The sequence below is a fragment of the Mastomys coucha genome, chromosome X, assembly GCF_008632895.1.
Source record: "Mastomys coucha isolate ucsf_1 chromosome X, UCSF_Mcou_1, whole genome shotgun sequence".
In the NCBI taxonomy this organism is placed as follows: domain Eukaryota; kingdom Metazoa; phylum Chordata; class Mammalia; order Rodentia; family Muridae; genus Mastomys; species Mastomys coucha.
This window is the reverse complement of record NC_045030.1, coordinates 140,358,403-140,364,933: the sequence shown is the minus strand read 5'-3', so window position 1 is coordinate 140,364,933 and position 6,531 is coordinate 140,358,403. Positions and strand designations below refer to the sequence as shown.

The following is a 6,531-nucleotide window of genomic DNA, read 5'->3' as shown; positions in this document are numbered from 1 at the left end:
AAAGAAAAATGAAGCAAAAGAAAACAAAACCTTTTGTTTTGACCAATTGACTGACTAAATTGACTGACTAAATCCAACTTTAAAACAGTATACCTTGAACATGTAGTCTCCTGTTGTTTGGAGAGCAGCAGTTTCTAAGCTTGTAGCAATTGCATGCATCCTAGAGATGGCATTAAGGCAGCAGCCTCACATCCTACATTAGGACTATATTGAAGAGAGTAGGCTTCATCCACTTAGACAGCTCAGTCCCTTTTTTAAATCTCTTCAACTCATCCTACTTGAGGTATATTAGAAACATCGATGGAAAAGTACAGGTGTGGGGACCATAGCAACCAGGTGGATGTTGTTACATTAAGTGACTGTGCAGGATTTTCCATAACATTCTCTTCCTGAAGATGGGCATGTGCTGCTGAGAAAAGGTCACAGGTTGGTCTCCAGAAATGTAATCTGCATATTTACAAGTTAACATTCCATAGTCACTCCCATTCAGTTCCTGAAGAATCTCCTCTGATGTCACACTGTATTGCTTCTACTCCAAAGGGTCCAGCTCAGTGTTCCTTTGTGTCTTGCTCTCATTTTGTACATATTGGAAGATGGTCTAACAGATAGAGTTCCCTGTCTGTACCATTGAATCAAAGTATACAATACTTTCTTTTCTTAAATCTATTAACACCACACTCCAATGAACCTTTCAGTGAATAAGCACCAAGATAAGTTTTTTTTTCAAAGAGATTGATTCCTCGAGTCTGTCTTTTCACAGAACTGTAACAGTTATGCTTCAGCTTGAGGTAAAAGAAAGTGCTAAACACTTGAAGACCCGAGTAGCCTTGGTTATCATTTTTCACAACCAGAAGGTTCATGTAGAAATTGATGATCTCATCATTGAGCCAATGACCATTTTCCAGGGTCTAGATTTCTCCTCGGGTGATTTGCAACTTGAATCTGCTACTTAGGATTTCCTCTTTGGGTTATGGACCCAGTGCACTCTTAATTTCCTCCTCCATGTCCTCTGTAATATCAAGGATTTTATCTATGTCTCTGCTCTTTTCTTGGTCTGTGAGAGGCTTTTTCTCAGCTGCAAGTACTGAGACTTGTTGGGGAGTAAGCTACCGCCTCCACCACCATCCAGGATGATTTGAGTAGGTGTTCCCAGTTAGGCGGTTTTCAAGTTGTTCCCCTTTCTTCCTTCAAAGTTTACTCCACCCATCTTTTGTATAACAGATTTCTCCTCAGAACACCTGTTCTCTCTCTTGTATGTTAAGATACATTCTTTATGGCAACAAAAGTAGATGATTCTAGACCTCTCTCAGCAGTTTCTGATCTATGAAGATACCCTAGCATGGCAGCTTTGATCTTCAAGGTGTTTGAAAGGATTGGGTGAGGCTGGTGTCGGTCAGACCTCACATCTTGGTCACATTGAAGGTGTTGAAGCAACCTTCTGAAATTTTCCTTTTGGGGGATTTGTTAGTTTTTCTCCATGACAGGATAGGGCCGCTTGCAACCCTTGCAACCATCAGCAGGCTTCCTCTCAGTTACAGTCTGCTCTGGAGCACATTTGATACACTCTAAGGGTTTTAGTTATCTTGAAGCATCTTCCTAAGCTTTACATACCTGAACTTTGCCCTGCTGTTCTCTCTGAAGCTCTAGGTCTTGATGCTCCTGAATGGTCTTCTTCTGAAACTTGCTAGGCTCTTTAAATACCTTCCCTATTCCATCCTGGCATTTCCTTTTTGGACCTTGACCCAAAGCGGCAGACTCTGTCTCTATCCCATTCTGATCCTGATATTTCCTTTTTATGTTGCCTCATAAACTACTTGGATTGTGTTTTCAACTGTGTTAGCTTCCTTATAGTACTGTCTTTCTAATTTCTGAGCAAAAGCAACCCTATGCCTGGCTCTGGGTGGGTATTTTGGGTTGTTCACAATGATGTCCGAAGAATCACTTCTTCCTGTAGATGGTTGGTCTAAGGTCTGAAACCAATTAGACTCAGAATACCCCTTCTTTAAAAACAGAGTTGATTTTGCAGGTCAGGATCATTTAAAGAATGGAGATGATTAAGCTGCCAATATTGGAAAGTATTGTTGAATAGTCAGATGTCAGCAATTCACCAGTGGTCCACTCTGGGAAACTCAGAGGAGTTCTAAGAATCCTCAGAACAATCCTTCTAGGGTCTGTAACCAGCTAAATAAGCAAAAGTTCAAAATCATTCCACTTAATCACTAGTAAGACACCAGGACTAAACCTACATCTAACACATCCAAGGCAAACTCATGAATGATGTCTAAGTTAGGGGGTTGCCCCTAACTACAGCCTTCAAGGTTCCATAGCTGGTTGTGATGTCACCTGGAAGAATGCAAATATATTTTGAAGGGTGGAGCACACCCAAAACCCAAATGGGTCTAGGGTTTCAGAGCACTCTCTTGCCCATGGGAGTGGGAACTTTGAATGAATTGATACATATCTCAGGTTCCTTTGGCAGATCACAGGGTTACCTAAATCATCTCAGCATAGTTCAGCTGGTCCTGACTAGTACATTTGTCTTTTAGGAAACTGTCCCATCATGGTCAATTATAGAAATATAAGTGCCCTTCAAAATATCTTCTCACATGCAATATACTTGCTAATCACAAAGAATAAATAGAATTTTACAGGTATAAAACCTAGTAGGTACTGTTTTGTGACAAAACTTTTTCCTCCTGTGGATAAGGAACCCATGACAGACCAAGTGCCCATACTACCAAAGTCCTACTTGGTGAACTGATAAGTTTTATTAGGGTTACTTAAAGTAATATATGAAAGGGTTTACTTACAGGAGCAAAAAATGACTCAAAGACAAGTGTATTACCATAGAACAACTAGCATGGTGACAGCTCAAAAAGCTGGGAACCTGGAGAAACTGCACATCCTGTAGATAGCTTAACAGGTTGGAGAATGTCCTTTCCAGGTGCCTCAGTTGGTGTAAACTTATTCCATAGAGCTGGTATGAGGTTGGCTCTTTTGAGAGTCTTCTTTGCAGTTCAGCTTGCTTTCATCTGAGAAGGACTCTTATCTTTTATTGCTCTCTTGCAGGGAAGGAGCCCAGTGAAGCTAATCAGATTCATATACTATTTTGAGTTCTATTGAGTTGTCTTCCTGCCTGAGGAGCTTCCCTTGAGAGTGAATGAATGGTGGAATGGTTCAGTTTCAATATTGGAGGAAACGAGCACAACTGGTATGAATTCATGAAAAACCAAGACATTGCCTAGGAGAGAATAAATAAAATCTCACCTTTGTCAATAGAATCCACTGAAAAAGATACAACACTACTTTGGTTACAATACTAGGAATAATGCTATCCCTGAACTCCTCCCTAAAAAGTAGTAGGAATAGGCAGGAGAGATGGCTCGGAGGTTAAGAGCACTGGCTGCTGTTCTTCCAGAGTTCTTGAGTTCAACACCCAGCAAGCACATGGTGGCTTATAAGCATTTATAATGAGAACTAGTGCCCACTTTCGGTCTGGTGGCATACATGCAGGTGGAATGCTGTATATATAGTAAATATTTTTTTAAAAAGAAAAGAAAGAAAAGAAAACAGAAGGAAGAATTAAATTGTAGCTGTAGTTAAAGAGGTGTGTGCTTTCAGTGGGCCCTGGGAGCTGAACTCCAGCCGCCATGATTAAACAGCAAGCACTTTGACCACTGATCAAAGTCCCTTTCAGCAGCTCTTTGACTTACTCTCAAAGGTATGGAGATATTTTTAGGAAAATTGGGAAAAAATTGAGACACGTTTTGTTTTATTTTCCACTGAATATATTAACAAATTCAGTGTATATATCTATACCAATGTTTTACAGTAATGAAAAGAATGTACTTTTTTTTCTGTAAAAGGTTTGAATTTCTTGGGAATGTGATATCCCCAGATTTCAATTTTTTGTACTAAGTTTCATTATTTTCTTTCTAAATACTGAAAGGAATAATTAAGAAAGCCCCCAGACCCAGGCTAAGTAGCTGGAAAATAGCAGGCCTAGAGATCCAGCACATAGGCCTGGGAGTCTGTAAGCAAGCTGTTAGACATTACAAGAAATGGCAGGTCAGGAAGACACAGAACTATGAAAATAACTGACAAATGAAAACATGCCCGGACATGACCCAGACAAACAAGGACATGTTTAAACATCCTCCAGGAAATGGGCCATCTGGCCCCTTAGATATGGTTTGAGGTCAACCAAAATAGAAAATGTTGACTCAGATGAGTACCACCCACAGAAAAACCACACACTGCCTCCCCACCTCTCAGGAATTTCCACCCAATATTCCCGCTTTTGGCTTGTATGTATTTTTAAACCAACCAATTATATTTAACCACACCAGTTTCTTTGTTCTCCTAGACCACTTTCCCTATAAAAACCCTTAGCATTCGAGCCTCGTGGTCACCTTCCCATCTCCTGTGAGAGTTTGGGAGACGATCTGGAGCTCCGCCATTAAAGCTGCCTCGTGCTTTTGCATCAAGCCGGTCTGTTGCATCTCTTTGGGTGTGCACCCTCCCGTGACTTGAGTGAGGGTCTCCCTTCGGGGATCTTTCAATACAACTTGGAGAGATTTGTTCTCATACCAAGAAAAAAATCAAACTACCACTTTGGTCTTACATCACTTCATATCCTAACAGATCAGTCTTAGTGATGGTGAACATTGTGTTTAGAGGATAAATTTATTATGCTAGGCTTATAAAAACAAAACTAGTTTAATTTGTCTAAGCCATGAGGAAATTACTCTCTCTTCAATGTACCCTCTTAGGTAGCCTAAGATGGACCACTTCCTGGTATAGATGAGCTACTCCTAAAATATTTGCTGCATGTTGCAAAATATTTCAGTGCCTCAGCAATTCCTACAAAAGGATGGGTCACAAGATTAAACAGGCTAACTGTTAAGTTCTGATTTTGTACAAACTACCTGTTTGCTTGCATGTTTGAGGCACCTGCTGGACATGTCACAAAATCATGCCTCACCTGTACTCAGACAGGATATGAGTTACTTTGGCTTCCATAATTGTAACTTTCTAGATTTTGCCTATATAATCCTTCAGCCAGCAATAGCCCAGCCTTATCTAGACAGTTCTCTCTGGGTGTGTCCTGGGTGGTCTTTTAATAAAAAGTCTCTTATGTACTGAAAGGAAAAAATAAGTGGGGTACAGAGCTAAACAAAGAATTCAGGAATTCTCAACTGAGGAAACTCAAAGCACCTAAAGAATTGTTTAACATCCTTAGTCATCAGGGAAATGCAAATCAAAACAATCCTGAGATTCCACCTCATACCAGTAAGAAAGGTTAAGATCAAAAACTCAAAAAATAGCAGATGCTGGTGAAGATGTGGAGAAAGAGGAACAATCATCCATTCTTGTTGGGATTGCAAGCTGGTACAAGCATTCTGGAAATCATTCTGGTGTTTCCTCAGGAAATTGGAAATAGTTCTATTTGTAGGCCCAGTTATACTATTCCTAGGCATATACCCAAAAGATGCTCTAAAATGTCATAAGGACACACACTATACTGTGTTCTGGGCTGCCTTATATTATAAATAGCAAGAAGCTGGAAACAACTTGGTTGTCCCTCAACAGAAGAATGGATACAGAAAATATGGTACATTTACACAATGAAATATTATTCAGCTATTTAAAAAAGGACATCACAAATTTTGCAGGCAAATGAGTGAAACAAGACAATATCATCCTGAGTGAGGTAACCCAGATCCCAAAGGATACACATTGTATGTCCTCACTAATAAGTGGATATTAACCCCAAAGCTCAGAATACCCACAATACAACTCACAGACCTTATAAAATTTAACAAGGAGGAAGACCAAATTGGGTATTCTTCAATACAATCATTTAGAAGGGGGAAGAAAATAATCATTGGAGTTAGAGGGACCGAGGGTCCTGGTTGGGAGAGGAGAGTGGAAAGGAACAAAAGGAGGGCAAGATCAGATTTGGGAAGAGGAAAAAAAGAAGCCCAGAGGACCAGGAGAATTAAGAGAAATAAGTAGAAGAATTGGAGGGAGGTAACCACTAGAAAGTCCCAAATGCCAGGAATGGGATAGACTCTCAGAACCCAAGTGGGGATTACATTAGCTAAAATATCCAACAGTCAGGAGATAGAACCTGAAGAGAATACCTCCAGTACATAGACGTGGAACAAGTATGAGTTAACAATATTCTTCAGGGTGGTGTGCTTTGTGATCTATCATCCTAGGGCCAGGACTAACCCCAACTAAATTCTTCCTGTGAAAATCTTAAGATGGAGCTTAAGCAGATCATGTTGGAGATACTGAGCTTGGAAATTGGAAACACTTAGACCCAGAAACACTCTAAGAGCTCAAGAAGTTGCCTGGTTAACATTAGTAAGTACTTGTCAGTAAGCTCACCTATTGGACAAAGGCCATTTCTGCCTTTCTTTGTTTCTGGACTGAAGAGTCTACTGTTCAGGTTTTGGCCCTTCTGTCTTTTAGCCATCACCTGTCTTTTGTTGTTTGGGCTCAGTTTTTCTAGATGTGAAAGAG

General features: G+C 40.2%; 1 pseudogene; it reads right to left on the bottom strand.

Moving 5' to 3' along the window:
• Window positions 1-346: 346 nt before the first annotated feature.
• On the bottom strand, window positions 347-5,022 carry LOC116097177 (annotated as a pseudogene).
• Window positions 5,023-6,531: the final 1,509 nt, after the last annotated feature.